Source organism: Amblyomma americanum, chromosome 1 (genome assembly GCF_052857255.1).
Source record: "Amblyomma americanum isolate KBUSLIRL-KWMA chromosome 1, ASM5285725v1, whole genome shotgun sequence".
Lineage (NCBI taxonomy): Eukaryota > Metazoa > Arthropoda > Arachnida > Ixodida > Ixodidae > Amblyomma > Amblyomma americanum.
The window spans coordinates 369,982,180-369,996,489 of NC_135497.1; the positions used below are offsets into that span (position 1 = coordinate 369,982,180).

Genomic DNA, 14,310 nt, shown 5'->3' on the forward strand with positions numbered 1-14,310 from the left:
AGACGAAATTGAACGAATAAAACGTATTTATTATTTTGGTTTTTAAAGAAGAGGTCATCATCATCATCGTATGCAGTGCCCTGTGCGGTGCGCGTCGCCAAGCCAATCCAAGTCTGCGGTCGTTTGCGTCCAACGTTTGCGTCGTCACTCGTGTCGGTGTGTGTGGTTGTTACAGTTATTAGATTGTGTGTTTTGCAGCCACATGTGGCACTTCCACTATGGGTTCGTCAGCTGCGGCGAGCTATGCGTACGTGAAATACTTCGACCGACGGCGCAAAAGCTATCGTACACGTCTCTATGTCGTCCTTGTTTCCTTTGCGCTACACCTATCCATGATGCCTCACCGACTGGCGTTAGCGACCTGGCAAAAAAAAAAGGACGTCTACTGGCGCGGCGGAAAAGATGAGAAGGCATTCTATTCCGCCCAAGTAATGGAGCTTGGAGGTGAGTTTTGCAGTTACTTCGCTACTTGGTCAGATTTCAGAAGTGCCAAACGTGTGATGCGTGTACAGTCAAGCCTAACGCTTTTAGCAAAGCTTGGTGGCGTTTTACATAAAGTCGATGCACATGCTTTTTTACTGTTCCGAGCACTTGCAGAACGCTTACGATACCACTTCCTCTGTGCTTGCGATCCGAGCACACAGCAGCCCCGCGCATGCTTCCCAAAGAATGGAAAAACTGCGTGGTCGCGTTGTAGCAGGTCTCGACGTAAGCGTCACTCTGAGCGAAATAATATATCGTGATTTTTTTCATGAATTCAAGTAATTGCATGAGGCAGGGAGAAATCGGCTGTGTTCAGATCTGCTAATTTTTCGCATCATATGATTTTTGGAAAGCAATGAACGCGACACACTAACTGATCCGTTTCCGTAGCTTGCCCTGTGTTTGCTGTCGCTTTCATTATCTTATCTCTCATTTCTTGTGTTCCAGTAACAAAAGCGGAGCTTATCCAGAGGGTGTCGAAGAGAAAAATCACTGCAATGGACCTTGAAAAGTCTGAGCCAGCAACAACAGTTGCACAGACACATGTATGTACTGGGCGAAGTTTTACTGCGGATGCCTCTGCTACTGCCACTCCCACGCTTACCAGTCGCAATATGTACATTACATAGCAGCATACTTCAGAGCCAGGCAGGCGTCTCTGTTTGTGTGTGTCTAAAATATTTATGGTTGCGGGAAGCAGCCAGGCTCCCGTCAGCAACAGAGAGCTTTGTAGCGGATCTTTGAATTGTAGTATAGAGATATTGCTTAAATGCTACCATTGTAAAAGATTGCGTAGGACACTAGAGAACCGCATGTGGAATGGAAGCACCGTTCTGTTTTTTGTTCTCTCATATATTGTGTGCTTCATGTCAGGTCAAAGTTTCATTTTTCGTATTGCCTCCTCGCATTGTTGTCTAAAATATTTATTGTTTGGGGGAGCAGCCAGGCTGCCTTCAGCAACAGAGAGCTTTGTATCGAGCCCACCGATACGGCGTTGCGAGACAGCGCACTTCTCTCATTGCAGCACGTTGTCTTAGCTTCGGCTTGCAACTCGGTGGCCTGTTTTCTCGGTGCCATGATACTGGTTAAATATATGTATTGCTGGAAATTTATATGCCCTGCTATTCTTCGGTTATGCGGCATACCAAAGCGAATCGGGCCACGTGAGACACGGATAGAGCTTCTGATAATTATTATTCACGAGGGGTGATAATTATTATTCACGTGTCTATCGAAAACACCGGTGCTGCGCTGTGGGCTTCAACTGCGGTGGGCTCTCTCCGGTCGAGCTGGCTCTTGTCAAGACACGATTAATTACTGGAAGGCACCGTTCCCCTCTTCCCGTCATCTGTTCATCGTCGGTCGTTTCTTGCAGGGAACCAGTCAAAGGGGGAAGGTCATTTGCATTGAGCCGAGCGTGGGAAGAACAGGCTCCTTCCCAGCTAGTCATCCTTTCATTTTGTGCAGTCGTCGGCGACCTGATGACGTATGGAAATTGCCGCTGCTGTTGCTGCGCCACCGTGGTCATCCCTGTCGATGGGATCTGCACCTTAATCCTCTTCGGATGGTGTGCATTCCGTTCATAATAGGCCCAACGCGGACGCCACCGAAAGCTCCCCATTTGACTTTCAAACAAAAGCGGTGCTGTCTACTCTTGTAAACGGAAGGGCAGCCACACAGAACAAGCAGGGATGGAGGACTAAAGCTAGTGGACCAAGCGGAAGGGAGAAAAACCTCTGAGAGGGAATGGAAGGAGAGGAGCATGAAAAAGTAGCTAGTTTGCCATATATGTAACTCCAATATAATGTCTTTTATTAAGGATTGTTTGCGGTTGTGTGTTCCGGGGACGGTGCCTCACAACCTTGGTAGAGGACATTTTCAGCCAGAGGGTGGTCGGGGCACTTTAAGTAGTGGCTGCCGGCTGGCGTGCATGTGTGCTCTGCCAAATTTGTTGTTCAAAATTTTTATTCTTTACGGAGGTCATTTTCATTTCACAGCTGAAGATGAAGCATAACCTTGCGTGTGCCGATTCGGTTGTTGCCATAAAGCTTGGTGCTCGGGTCTTCTGCCACAAGTGCTTAAAATACCTGAGAAATACCGTATGCATACTTCACCTTGCATTTGACTCATCAAAAAGAAAAATTTCCCAGTGTGGATCATCATGCCTGCACACACAGTGCGGGACCGACATGCAAGGCCAGATTGTAATGCCTTTCATTCGAGTGCTAGCTCTGCAGTAAAAGCGATAGCATACAGACACAACGTGCAGCTAAATTTGTACAGTGCACGCACTTCAGAAAAATTTTCAACCAGCTGATATGCACGCTTGTCAAAATAATGCGTGCATTACTTGCTGGCAGCAATATTAACAGCTGGAGGGCGGCAGACTACAGTTGAGTGGAACATACAGAAATTGCAACTACCACAGGAGAGTCAGTATAGGCAGGGTCGATCATTGGCGCCCAAGTAATTAGTGTGTAGTTAACAAATATGCAATAATCTGAGACTACAGCATGTTGTTTGAGCAGTGCATGCGCAGTTTTTCCCTCCTCCTCATCATCATCATCATCAGCCTCACTACACCTACAGGGCAAAAGCCTCACCCATGTCTTTCCAATTAACGCTGTCCAATTAGCCCTCCTATGTGGTGTCAAATGCAAGTCTTTAGAGTGCGACTGCCCGTCACATATGCTTTTGAGGATATCTCGAAGCTTACATGCAGACTTCACGACAGCACACAACGCACTGAAGGACATATACTTGCGTTGTTGCCGCCGATGTATGCAGCTGAGTGCAAGAGTCCGCGGCTGCCCTGAATAACTAACGTCCTTTCTTTCGCTCCCAAGGATCAGATTTCTACCGTACACATGCGAGCAATGAGACGCAACAGCAAGCAAAGCAGCAGAGGGCACTCGCCTTCCGTGATCCATGGACGGCCTTGGCGCCATGATTGCCAGCAGGCTGGTTCTGGCGGCGACTAGTTCATGTGAGCATGATGCACCTTCCTGTCAGGAGTGAATTTTCTGGCAGCGAACTGGCTCTCCGAGCACGGCAATTCGAAAAAACCCAATGATAATTTAAAGATTTAAAGATGTATAGACACCTTATTTTGGTGGCATGTTTTCTTGCCTACAATGATTCAGAAGACACTGCTATGAATGAATCATCATGTGGTGTTTGCCTGGGACCTATAAATAATTTATAATCGAATTTTTCTGCCATGCTGTCTCGGTTTCAACTGCCGAATGAAGACTGTGACATCAGAGAGGTTATATGTAACGTGAAGCATGGAAAAAATGCGATATAATTGCTGCTTGATCGTTTTAATTCACTACAGTGTTGAAGCCAGCCTTCCTCAATAGTCGGAATGACAAATGTAGCAGCACCGATTATATTGCAGTTTTTCATGCCTCGCATGACCTATAAGCTCACTTTGACGTCATAGTCCCCATTCAGCTCTTGAAACTGAAACGGCGCGAGAAAGAAATCCGATTATAAATTATTGAGTAGTCATGGGAGAATCTTCATCATCAGCCTGATTACACCCAATGCAGGGTGAAGGCCTCTCCCATGTCTCTCCAATTAACCATGTCTTGACAGCTGCGCCCACATTATGCCTGCAAACTTCTTAATTTCATACGCCCACCTAACCTTCTGCCGCCCCCTGCTATGTTTTCTTTCTCTTGGAATCCCTTAAGGACCAACAGCTATCTTACCTTCGCATTACATTCCCCGCTCAAGCCAATTTCTTCCTCTTGATTTTGGCTAGGATGTCATTAACCCGCGTGTGTTCCCTCAACCACTCTTCCTGCTTCCGGTCTCTTAAAGGAGTATAGACACCTAATTTTGGTGGCATGTTTTCTTTTCTTCAATGATGCAGAAGACGCTACTAGGCATGAATCACCATGTGATGTTTGCCTATGACCGCTAAATAATTTATAATTGTTTTTTTCTGGCATGCTGTTTCAGTTTTGGATCAGCCGAACGATGGCTCTGACGTCAAAGAGGGCTTTTCCTTCACGTGAGCCATGGAAAAATGTACGTAGAATCGCTGCTTCATTGTTCTAATTTACTGCAGTGCTGAAATTAGCCTTCCTCAATTGCTGGAATGACAACAAATGTGCAAGCAACGATTATATTGCTGTTTTTTCATGTCTCGTGACGTGTAAGCACACATTGACGTCACTGTCCTTGTTCAAGTGTTGAAGCCGAAACTGGACGAAAAATAAATGCTATTATAAATTATTAAGCGGTCGTAAGAGATTACTAGCTTCTACTCTATGCATAATAATGCCTTATGCATCATTACAAGCAAGAAAGCACGCACCTAAACGGTACGTGTTATACTGCTTTAACGTTACGCCTATCATTTTTCTTTCCGTGGCTCCCTGCGTTGTCCTCAGCTTAAGCTGAACCCTTTTTGTTAGCCTCCACGTTTCTGCCCCATAGGTGGGTACTGGTAAGATACAGCTGTTGCACACATTTCTCTTGAGGGATATTGGTAAACTGCCATTCATGACCTGAGAGACCCTGCCATATGCGCTCCATCGCAATCTTATCCTTCTAGTTATTCCCTCATGATCCGGATCAGTTGTCACTATTGATACCTGCCTTAAATAGACGTATTCCTTTATCTTTTCCCTTACCTCGCTACAAATTGTGAACTGCTGTTCTCTTGCTAGACTTGAGAATAGGAGAATACCACAAGGTAATCCATGTATAATAATGCCTGACGCCTCATTAGAAAGCAAAAACACACACCCAAAAGATGGGTGTTTATACTCCTTTAAAGCTAGTTGGTGCATTACAGAATGTGAGTCACCAGTGTTACCAGTAAAACCCTTTAACATCATATTTTGATCTGTACATTGAAATCAAGTTTTTTTGTGTTATAGTTAATGGTATTTCATTATTTCTTTGCTCCTTATTTGGAAAAATTATTTCTCGGGACTCTGACCAGGCTCAAGAAGTGCAATGTGATAGTAAACAGAATGTGTTCGAATATCCTCTGGAGTTGCCGTTTATTTTACCTTGTACATTAGTCTTTTGTAGCAAATGTGAACACTTTTCATACTTTGCAGTCTTCCACTAGCATGGATCCTGCTGCACCACAGAACCCGGATATCTTACTGAGTTCAGCAGCCAGGTATGAAGGTGTCGCATATTTAGAATGTAAGACAAGTGGGCTTTGATGCCCCATCGGCCAGTGCTGATAAAGGAGCAAAACACAGACGGAAGACGAGGCTGACAAAGTTCAGTTTGGTGCTCAGGAACGCTTGGCTACCGGGGTGCGCCGTGCTAACAAAGATTGTGGCCGTCCACACTTCTTGTTTGATTTGCGTCTTTACACTTGTGGAGGGGCTGGGTGCGCTGTGCTAAAAAGAAGTGTCGACGGCCACAATCTTTGCTAGTACAGCGCACCTCGGTAGCCAAGCGTTTCTGTGTGCCCAACTGAACTTTGTCAGCCTCGTCTTCCGCCTGTGTTTTGCTCCTTCTTCAGCACGGGGCGCTGGGGCATCAAAGCCCAATTGTCGATCTTACAAGAATGATTTTGTAAGGTTGAAATGCTTTTAGCTCTCATCCTTGATAAATGCAGGCAAACAATCTAGAAACCGGAAACATGGGGATGAGCATCACTGCACACCTCTCGGAAATGGGAAATTTTCTGTCCGAATAATATGAAGCAGAAAAAAAATTGCCTGCAGAGCAGCCCTAGGCACAATTTTAACCTGTGGCAGCTCGGAGCAGTATTGCTTAGCGATGGCTTTGTGGTCGAAATGCAGCTTTTGTTTGTGTTCTAGTTGTTGACATTTCATTATTTTGCAGAATTATTTCTTGCAACTGAGACAAGGTTCAAGAAGTGTAATGTGATAGTAAACTCAAAGTGCTTTAAAATCCCCTGGAGACGCCAATTAATGGAACATTGAGGAGAAATTGAAGTTGGCTTGTATCGATAGAATATAAGCTCCTGATCACAAAAACGCAACTCTTACTGAAAAACAAAGCTCTTGTAAAGTAGAAAATAGCAAGAACCAAAATACAGGTATCGCCGCCACAGGGCAATCTCGCGAGTACAAGCGTGATGACGTCATTGGACAAGAGACGCCACGGAGGAATTTTCCTTCCTACATGAAGCTGCGAATCTGAGGCTGACAAAAGAAGGTTGCGCGGTTCAATATTGAAGTAAGTTTTGTTTTAAAACCGATAGTGCACTTTTATCACACAAGGAAGACAGACAAAAGACAACCTGAATGTTGGAAGCAAAGAAAGCCGATGCTTGGCGGCTCCACAGGCGGCCAGGAAAGTTTCGACTTGTTATGGCGCTTCGCGTCTATGAGCTTTGTGTGCCTCATGGTTTTGTTTTTAACACGTCTCGATTTACAAGTGCCGAACAGCAGAGGAACTCCGTGCCGCTTCAAGTGCTAGTTAACCTTTGAAGGAGCCTGTTAAGGCTGGTCAGATGATTGCCGCGGTCGATGAAAAACCATGATGGCACGATGGTCGGTGATCATACAAGGCAGTTAGCAGTATAAAGAGCACTTGTGTCGTCGTACGCTCGCCCGGCGAAACATTCCCGGCTGTGCCAGTCAACTTCAAACTACTTAATGGAAATCATTTATTAGGGACGGGAGACAAGGTACAAAACAAGGCAGTTAAAAAAAATTGATGGCCTAGCTGTGTTAGGCCAGGATATACATAGCGAAAGCGCGGAGACTTCTGCAGCGGAAGAGTGCACTCACTAGATGCGCCTTTATTCATGGTTAAATCTTGAGCCGTCATGGCGGAGTGGTAGAGTCCACCTCAAACTACAATGGCCCTGGTTCGATTCCGAGCCTCGGCACAGGTTTTTTTTTTTTATTCAGTGAGTGGGTGGGGGGTTTCAGTGGCGCGCATATATGCCGCCACCGAATACGTTGGTTAGCGGATAAGCGCAGGCTCTGTTAAAGGGGCAGTTAGGAGAACTCTATCAAATTTTTTTTGTTAGCAAAATCTGATAGTTCGGCATTTCAAGGCATTGTTGCCGCCTGTCCGGGAGAGAGATGCATTTATTTCAAACAAATTTGGATTCAAAGTTGAAAAAGCTTTTCTCGCCACTCCGATTCAAACTCGGGAACTTTATGACATCACGGCGCACTCTTATGACGATACAAGACGCAGTGACGTGAAACGTGACGTACGCGCAGACGTGATTTCTCGCGGCTAGCAGTGTGGTCTAGCAGCCGAAATGAAAGCTATATACTGCCGCCGCACGTTGAAGGCATCTATCGGGGGTCGCTACTGTCGCTTCGTTTACGTTTGCACCGGAGTCTTGTCTGCGTTATGATCGATCCCGTTCCCGAACCTGACGACGAAGTTCTCGCAAAAACTCCGGCCTGCATTTCAGCGACCTCAGCCCCACAGAGCGTGCGATGCTTTTGAGGGAGCACGGTTAGGTTAGGTGCCGGCGGGTTGTTTCCCCCTTCCGCCATGAGCAGCCGTTGCAAATCAAATATCATAACCCCAGTGCGGGGAGTCACAAGGGGCCAGGACAAGGTCGGTGAGTCGCGCCCATTGGAGGCTGGCCGGGGCTTAGGGGCGAACGGATTGCGATTCCTTGTACGGCGCGGTTGCACGGTGCAGCAGGCGGCATCAAGGTCTCCCACTGTTGCAAGGGCCAGTTTATTTATTTTATTTTTTGCCAAAAAAACGGATGGATACTCAAGGGTGCTTTCGTTTAAAGTTGGCGGCTTGAAAGTAAAGCCCACGCTTCAACGGCTTCCGCGCGTTTCCGGCGGTACGGGGTCTGCTGGATGGGGCTCTCTCGCCCACTTGCATGTACCTTCAGATGTGTACTGTGAATGGATTAAATTAGCCGAGAGCTCGAAAACAACAGCTGCGTCTAACTGCCGAAGCTATTGAATGACGTCACAACACGTACCTCGCCGCAGAGCTGAATCGGTCTGGCCGGGCCGGCGGTGGCTGGCGCACCCGCCGCAAAATAGAGACATGCTTAAAGTCTCCGCCAGTGCGGTCAGAGTGCGCCGAAACTGCCGAACGCGTCGGCGGTCAAGCACAGTTGGAGCATAGAGGGTCTCAGTTCGGCCGATGTGACGTCGCCAAGCAGCGCGCGCGCGAATTACTCCGGAGTGTAAACGCACCTTAACAGAGCCTGCGCTTAACAGCTAACCAACGTATTCAGTGGCGGCACCTATGGTAGCCACTGAAACCCCCCGCCCACTCACTGAAAAAAAAACCTGTGCCGAGGCTCAGAATCGAACAAGGGCCTTTGTAGTTTGAGGCGGAGACTCTACCACTCCGGCACGACGGCTCAAGATTTAACCATGAATAAAGGCGCATCTAGTGATTGCACTCTTCCGATGCAGAAGTCTCCGCGCTTTCGCTACGTATATCCTGGCCTAACACAGCTAGGCAATCAATTTTTTTTAACTGCCTTGTACCTTGTCTCCCGTTCCTAATAAATGATTTCCGTTAAGTAGTTTGAAGTTGACTGGCACAGCCAAGAATGTTTCGCCGGGCGAGCGTGTGAAGACACAAGTGCTCTTTATACTGCGAACTGCCTTGTACGATCACCGACCATCGTGCCATGATAGTTTTTCATCGACCGTGGCGATCATTTGACCAGCCTTAACAGGCTCCTTCAAAGGTTAACTAGCACTTGAAGCGGCACTTGGAGTTCCTCTGCTGTTCGGCACTTGTAAATCGAGATGCGTCAAAAACAAAACCTCGGGGCACGCAAAGCTCATAGACGCGAAGCGCCATAACAAATCGAAACTCTCGTGGCTGCCTGTGGCGCCCCCAAGCATTGGTTTTCTTTGCTTCCAACATTCAGGTTGTCTTTTGTCTGTGTTCCTGGTGTGATAAAAGTGCGCTATCGGTTTAAAACAAAACTTACTTCAATATTGAACCGCGCAACCTTCTTTTGTCAGCCTCAGAGATTTAGCAGCTTCCATGTAAAAAGGAACATTCCTCCAAGGTGGCGTCTCTTGTCCTATGACGTCATTACGCTTGTACTTGCGAGATTGCCCTGTGCGACGATACCTGTGTTTTGGTCCTTGCTATTTTCTACCTTACAAGAGCTTTGTTTGCAGTAAGAGTTGCGTTTTCGTGATCAGGAGATTGTATTCTATCGATACAAGGCAACCTCAATTTCTCCTCAGTGTCCCTTTAATGCGCGTTTATAGCCTGGCGTAACGCATGCGCGCACTGCACACCAACGTCACGTCGGCCAAAGCGAGACCCTCTATACTCCAACTGCGCTTGACCGGTGACGCGTCCGGCAGCTTAGGCGCACTCTGACCACACTGGCGGAGACTTGGAGCATGTCTCTATTTCGCGCCGAGTGCGCCAGCTGTGCCAGCCAGACCAGACTGAAACGGTTCCGCGGCGAGGTGCGCGTTGTGACATCATTCAATAGCTTCGGTCGTTGGGCGGTGCTGTTCTTTTCGAACTCTCGGCTAATTTAATCCATTCACAGTACACATCTGAAGGTACATGCAAGTGGGCGAGAGAACCCAATACAGTGGACCCTGTACCTCCGGAAACGCGGAGAAGCCGTTGAAGCGTCGGCCTTACTTTCAAGCCGCCTACTTTAAATGCGAGCGCCCTTGAGTACCCATCCGTTTTTGTGGCAAAAAAATAAATAACCTCGCCCTTGCAACCGTGGGAGACCTGGACGCCGTCTTCTGCACCGTGCAACCGCGCCGTTCAAGGAATCACAATCTGTTGACCCCAAAGCCCCGGACAGCCTCCGATGGGCGCGACGCACTTACCTTGTCCTGGCCCCTCGCGACTCCCCGCACTGGGGTTATGATATTTAATTTGCAACGGCTGCTCATGGCGGAAGGGGAAACGACCCGCCAGCGCCTAACTAATCGTGCTCCCTCAAAGGCATCGCACGCTCTTTGGGGCAGAGGTCGCTGAAATGCAGGCCGGAGTTTTTGCGAGAACTTTGTCATGGGGCTCGGGAACGGGATCCATCGTAACGCTGGCAAGATGCTGGTGCAAACGTAAACGAAGCAATGGTAGCGACCCCCGATAGATGCTTTCAACGTGTGGCGGCGGTAGCTTTCATTTTGGCTGCTGCTGGACCGCACCGCTAGCCGCGAGAAATCACGGAGTCTGCGTTTACGTCATGTTTCTTGTCACTGCGTCCTTTAACGTCATAAGAGTGCGCCGTGATGTCATAAGAGTTCCCGTGTTTGAATCGGAGTGGCGGGAAAAACTTTTTCAACTTCGAATGCAAATTTCTTTGAAATAAATGCATCTTTCGCTCTTGGACAAGTGGCAACAAAGCCATGAAATGCTGAACTATCAGATTTTTCTTACAAAAGAAATTTGATTGAGTTCTCCTCACTGTCCCTTTAATGTACCATGTACAGTCTAGGTCAAAAGTGTTAAGGCTACAGCATTCAGCTGCAGTGAAATCAATGTTCCTAGAATAATTCATGCAGCGGATCATTCAAAACTGTAGTCAAGCAGGAATCTTCTGTATTGCAAGAAGAAACCTGCTAGCACTTCAAGGTCACTTGGTCTTTAATATTGCTGTAATGGCTCTGTTATGCGGCTGAAGCGAAAAGCCTTTGGCCTTAAGACTTCACCAACACTGTACATTACTCTTGTTGCAAATGCGAACACTTTGCACACTTTCCAGGCTTCCACTAGCATGGGTCCTGCTGCACCATGGAATCCAGGTGTTCTTGCTGAGGTCAATGGCCAGGTACGATGGCTTCTCATATTTAGAACTAGTTTGTAAGCTTGAAATGCTTATAGCTCTCGTTCTTGGTAACTGCAGGCAAACAATCTAGAAACTGTGGAAACGTATAGGGCTGAGGATCAGTGCACACCTCTCGGACACGTGGAATTTTCCATCCAAATGGCGTGGAGCGGAAAAAAATTGCCTGCACAGGAGCCACAGGCACAATTTGAACCTGTGAAAGCTCAGGGCAGCTTTGCTTAATGAACTCTTAGATCACTAAGCCATGACCACAACCTTTCACCTTTCATGTTCTAATTAGCACAGCCTCTTGTGCTAAGATTTAATTGCTGTGTTTTAAATATTCATAATCTTTCATCTGTTAGTTCTGTGCTTCCGAATATTTGGCAGCATTACTGTTGCCAGGGTGCAGTGGAGCCTGAAGTAAAGATAAAAAGGCTCATCTATGTTGTCAAAGGCAGCTTATATGATTGCACATAAACGTGACCTGGTGGCCCATCATGCTGCTCACTCCGAAGAAGAGAGCGATGTGTCATGTTTTATCATTTGTAGCGTTTGCAAGGAAAACTGCCATTTTCTTAATGTTACATATAGGAGTCCTGAGGAATTGGATTTTAGCAGTTTTAATGTGGCAAATACTTCTCTCCCCAATCTGTTATAGGGCTTTATACAAAGCATATGTGCAGCTGTTTTATTGCAGATCCACCTCGCGAGCGGAAATTGTCAGTGCAGAGCGGTGGCGCTGGCTTCTTTCCCAAGGTCGAGACTTCCTGTTTTACAAGGACGCCACAAAACTTTTGTGGGGTTCCCCACAAAAGTGACGCTCCTTCCTGGTGATGCTCCTTCCTCGAAGAGCCTTAGGGGAAAGAGCGTTCAGGGAAGGAGCATCACTGGCTCAGTATGCCGGCAATCCCTTAAGGCTGGTGGCATGCAGAAGCCTCGGATGAGCTCAGAAAAACTAGCAGCTGTGGGCAGTAAGCCTCTTTTATTTAGGTACATTTCCTGACTGACAAAGGCATTTGTTTATTTAAGTGTGCATGACTTAAATACCTTTATTTTACAGCACCTGCATGTCTTCAATTTTGTCATGATTAATACTCATTCAGATGCATTTGATGCATACATCAAAGCTGCACAAGCTGCCGAGGATGAGAAAATGCGCAGAGCAGTTGAATTGCTACATGGCGGACATGCTGAGGGACATCAAGTAATCATCGCCTGCACCTGCCCCTGTAGTCAATGACTGTAGTCAGATAAAAATGATAAAATAAAGGCAGCAAGAAAAATTATTTCATTGACTGCAGCCTGGTATTTAGTGCTGGGATGCGGCATTTGCTGCACTGAAGGGTTGCAAGCTCATTCAGGTAGCCTACATATTCAGAGGTATTAACTGTACGCCAGAGTACGTGTTGCAAGGCCATTGTATCCCCATGTCGAGGCCCTCGTATCTGTACGAAGGTTACGTGGCTCTCGTATATACGAGGGACCGGAGTGACACATATTCAATAGCGTATATATGAGGCACGTATCACCCGTATATATGTTTTTCGCCATACGTGGAGAGAACGCGTATGCCATACGAGCACGTATACATTCGAGCATATATGTGGACACATATCCAATAATTGCGTATATATGAGACACATTTAACACATATATACGAGATTTTTCAATAGGGTGGTTCTATCTTCAAGAGGAGGTTCATCAGTTTCTACATAAATGCTAATTATGGGAGATGTTCTGTACGCGCCAAAAGAGAGGCGTAGGCCTGAGTTGTGTACTGGATCCAACGTTTTTAGATACGACGGTGGCCGCCGCAGTGGCTGAGTGGTTATGGCGCTCGGCTGCTGGCCCGAAAGAGGCGGGTTCGATCACAGCCGCGGCGGTCGAATTTCGATGGAGGCGAAATTCTAGAGGCCCGTGTACTGTGCGATGTCAGTGCACGTTAAAGAACCCCAGGTGGTCGAAATTTCCGGAGCCCTTCACTACGGCGTCCCTCATAGCCTGAGTCGCTTTGGGACGTTAAACCTTCATAAACCATAAACCAAGATACGACGGTCTTGCTGAACCGTACACAATGCACCCATAATCTAGCAACGAACGTACCAAAGAGCGGTATATGCGGAGAAGACATGTTCTATCGTAACCCCAATGTTTCCTTGAAAGCACTTTCAGTATGTTTAAAGATTGGGAGGCTTTCTTTTTTAGTGTGTTTATGTGGGGTAGAAATGTTAGTTTTTTGTCGAATGTTATGCTTAAAAATTTGTTCTTGTTTTATTGGTAGCATAGTTTCATTTAGATGTAGGGTGGGGTCGTTGTGCAAGCCTTTTTTGAGCGAGAAAAGAACTGCAACTGTTTTTTGTGGGGAGAACTTAAACCCGTTTTTGTCTGCCCAAACCGCTAGTCTGTTTAGTGAGTTGTATCTGTCTCTCCCAGGTTGTTAAGTTGGATAATGTGGATGCAATCTAAAGGTCATCAACATATACAGGATACATGACGGACTTTGGAATTATTTTCGATATGAAATTCATTTTTACAACAAAGAGCGTGGTACTCAGAATGCACCCCTGTGGTACTCCGTTTTCTTGAACGAATTCTTCGCAAAGTGTTGAACCCAGGCGTACATGAAATTAACGTTCCGACAGGAAATCTTTCAGGCAGTTCAGCATCCTTCCGCGGATACCTAGGTCTGCTAGGTCGCGGAGAATGCCAAACCTCCAGGTAGTGTCGTAAGCCTTTTCCATGTCAAAAAATACTGCTAGACATTGTTGCCTGTGTATGAACGCTTATCGTACAGTGTTTTCAAGGCGCGTACGAGATGGTCAGTTGTCGAGCATCCTTTTTTAAACCCGCATTGGTGGATGTCGAGAAGTTCACGGTTTTCGAGGGTAAACATTAACCTGATATTCAACACACTTTTGAAAGATTTGGCGAGACAACTTGTGAGTGATATGGGTCTGTAGCTAGCAGCGGAAGTGGGTGGCTTTCCAGCCTTCAGTAATGGCACAATAACTGCTTTTTTCCAAGACTGGTATTTTTCCTAGTTTCCATATTTTGTTAAAAAATTTTATAAGTGCTTCTACTGATGCTTCGGAAAGGTGTGCCAGTATCTC

General features: G+C 46.6%; 1 long non-coding RNA gene across 1 annotated transcript; it reads left to right on the forward strand.

Annotated features, from left to right (window-relative positions):
* Positions 1 to 11,096: 11,096 nt before the first annotated feature.
* LOC144101093 (uncharacterized) lies at positions 11,097 to 12,488 on the forward strand. The gene is made up of 2 exons (XR_013307935.1): positions 11,097 to 11,200; positions 12,304 to 12,488. It is a non-coding gene; the product is annotated as an uncharacterized LOC144101093 (long non-coding RNA).
* Positions 12,489 to 14,310: the final 1,822 nt, after the last annotated feature.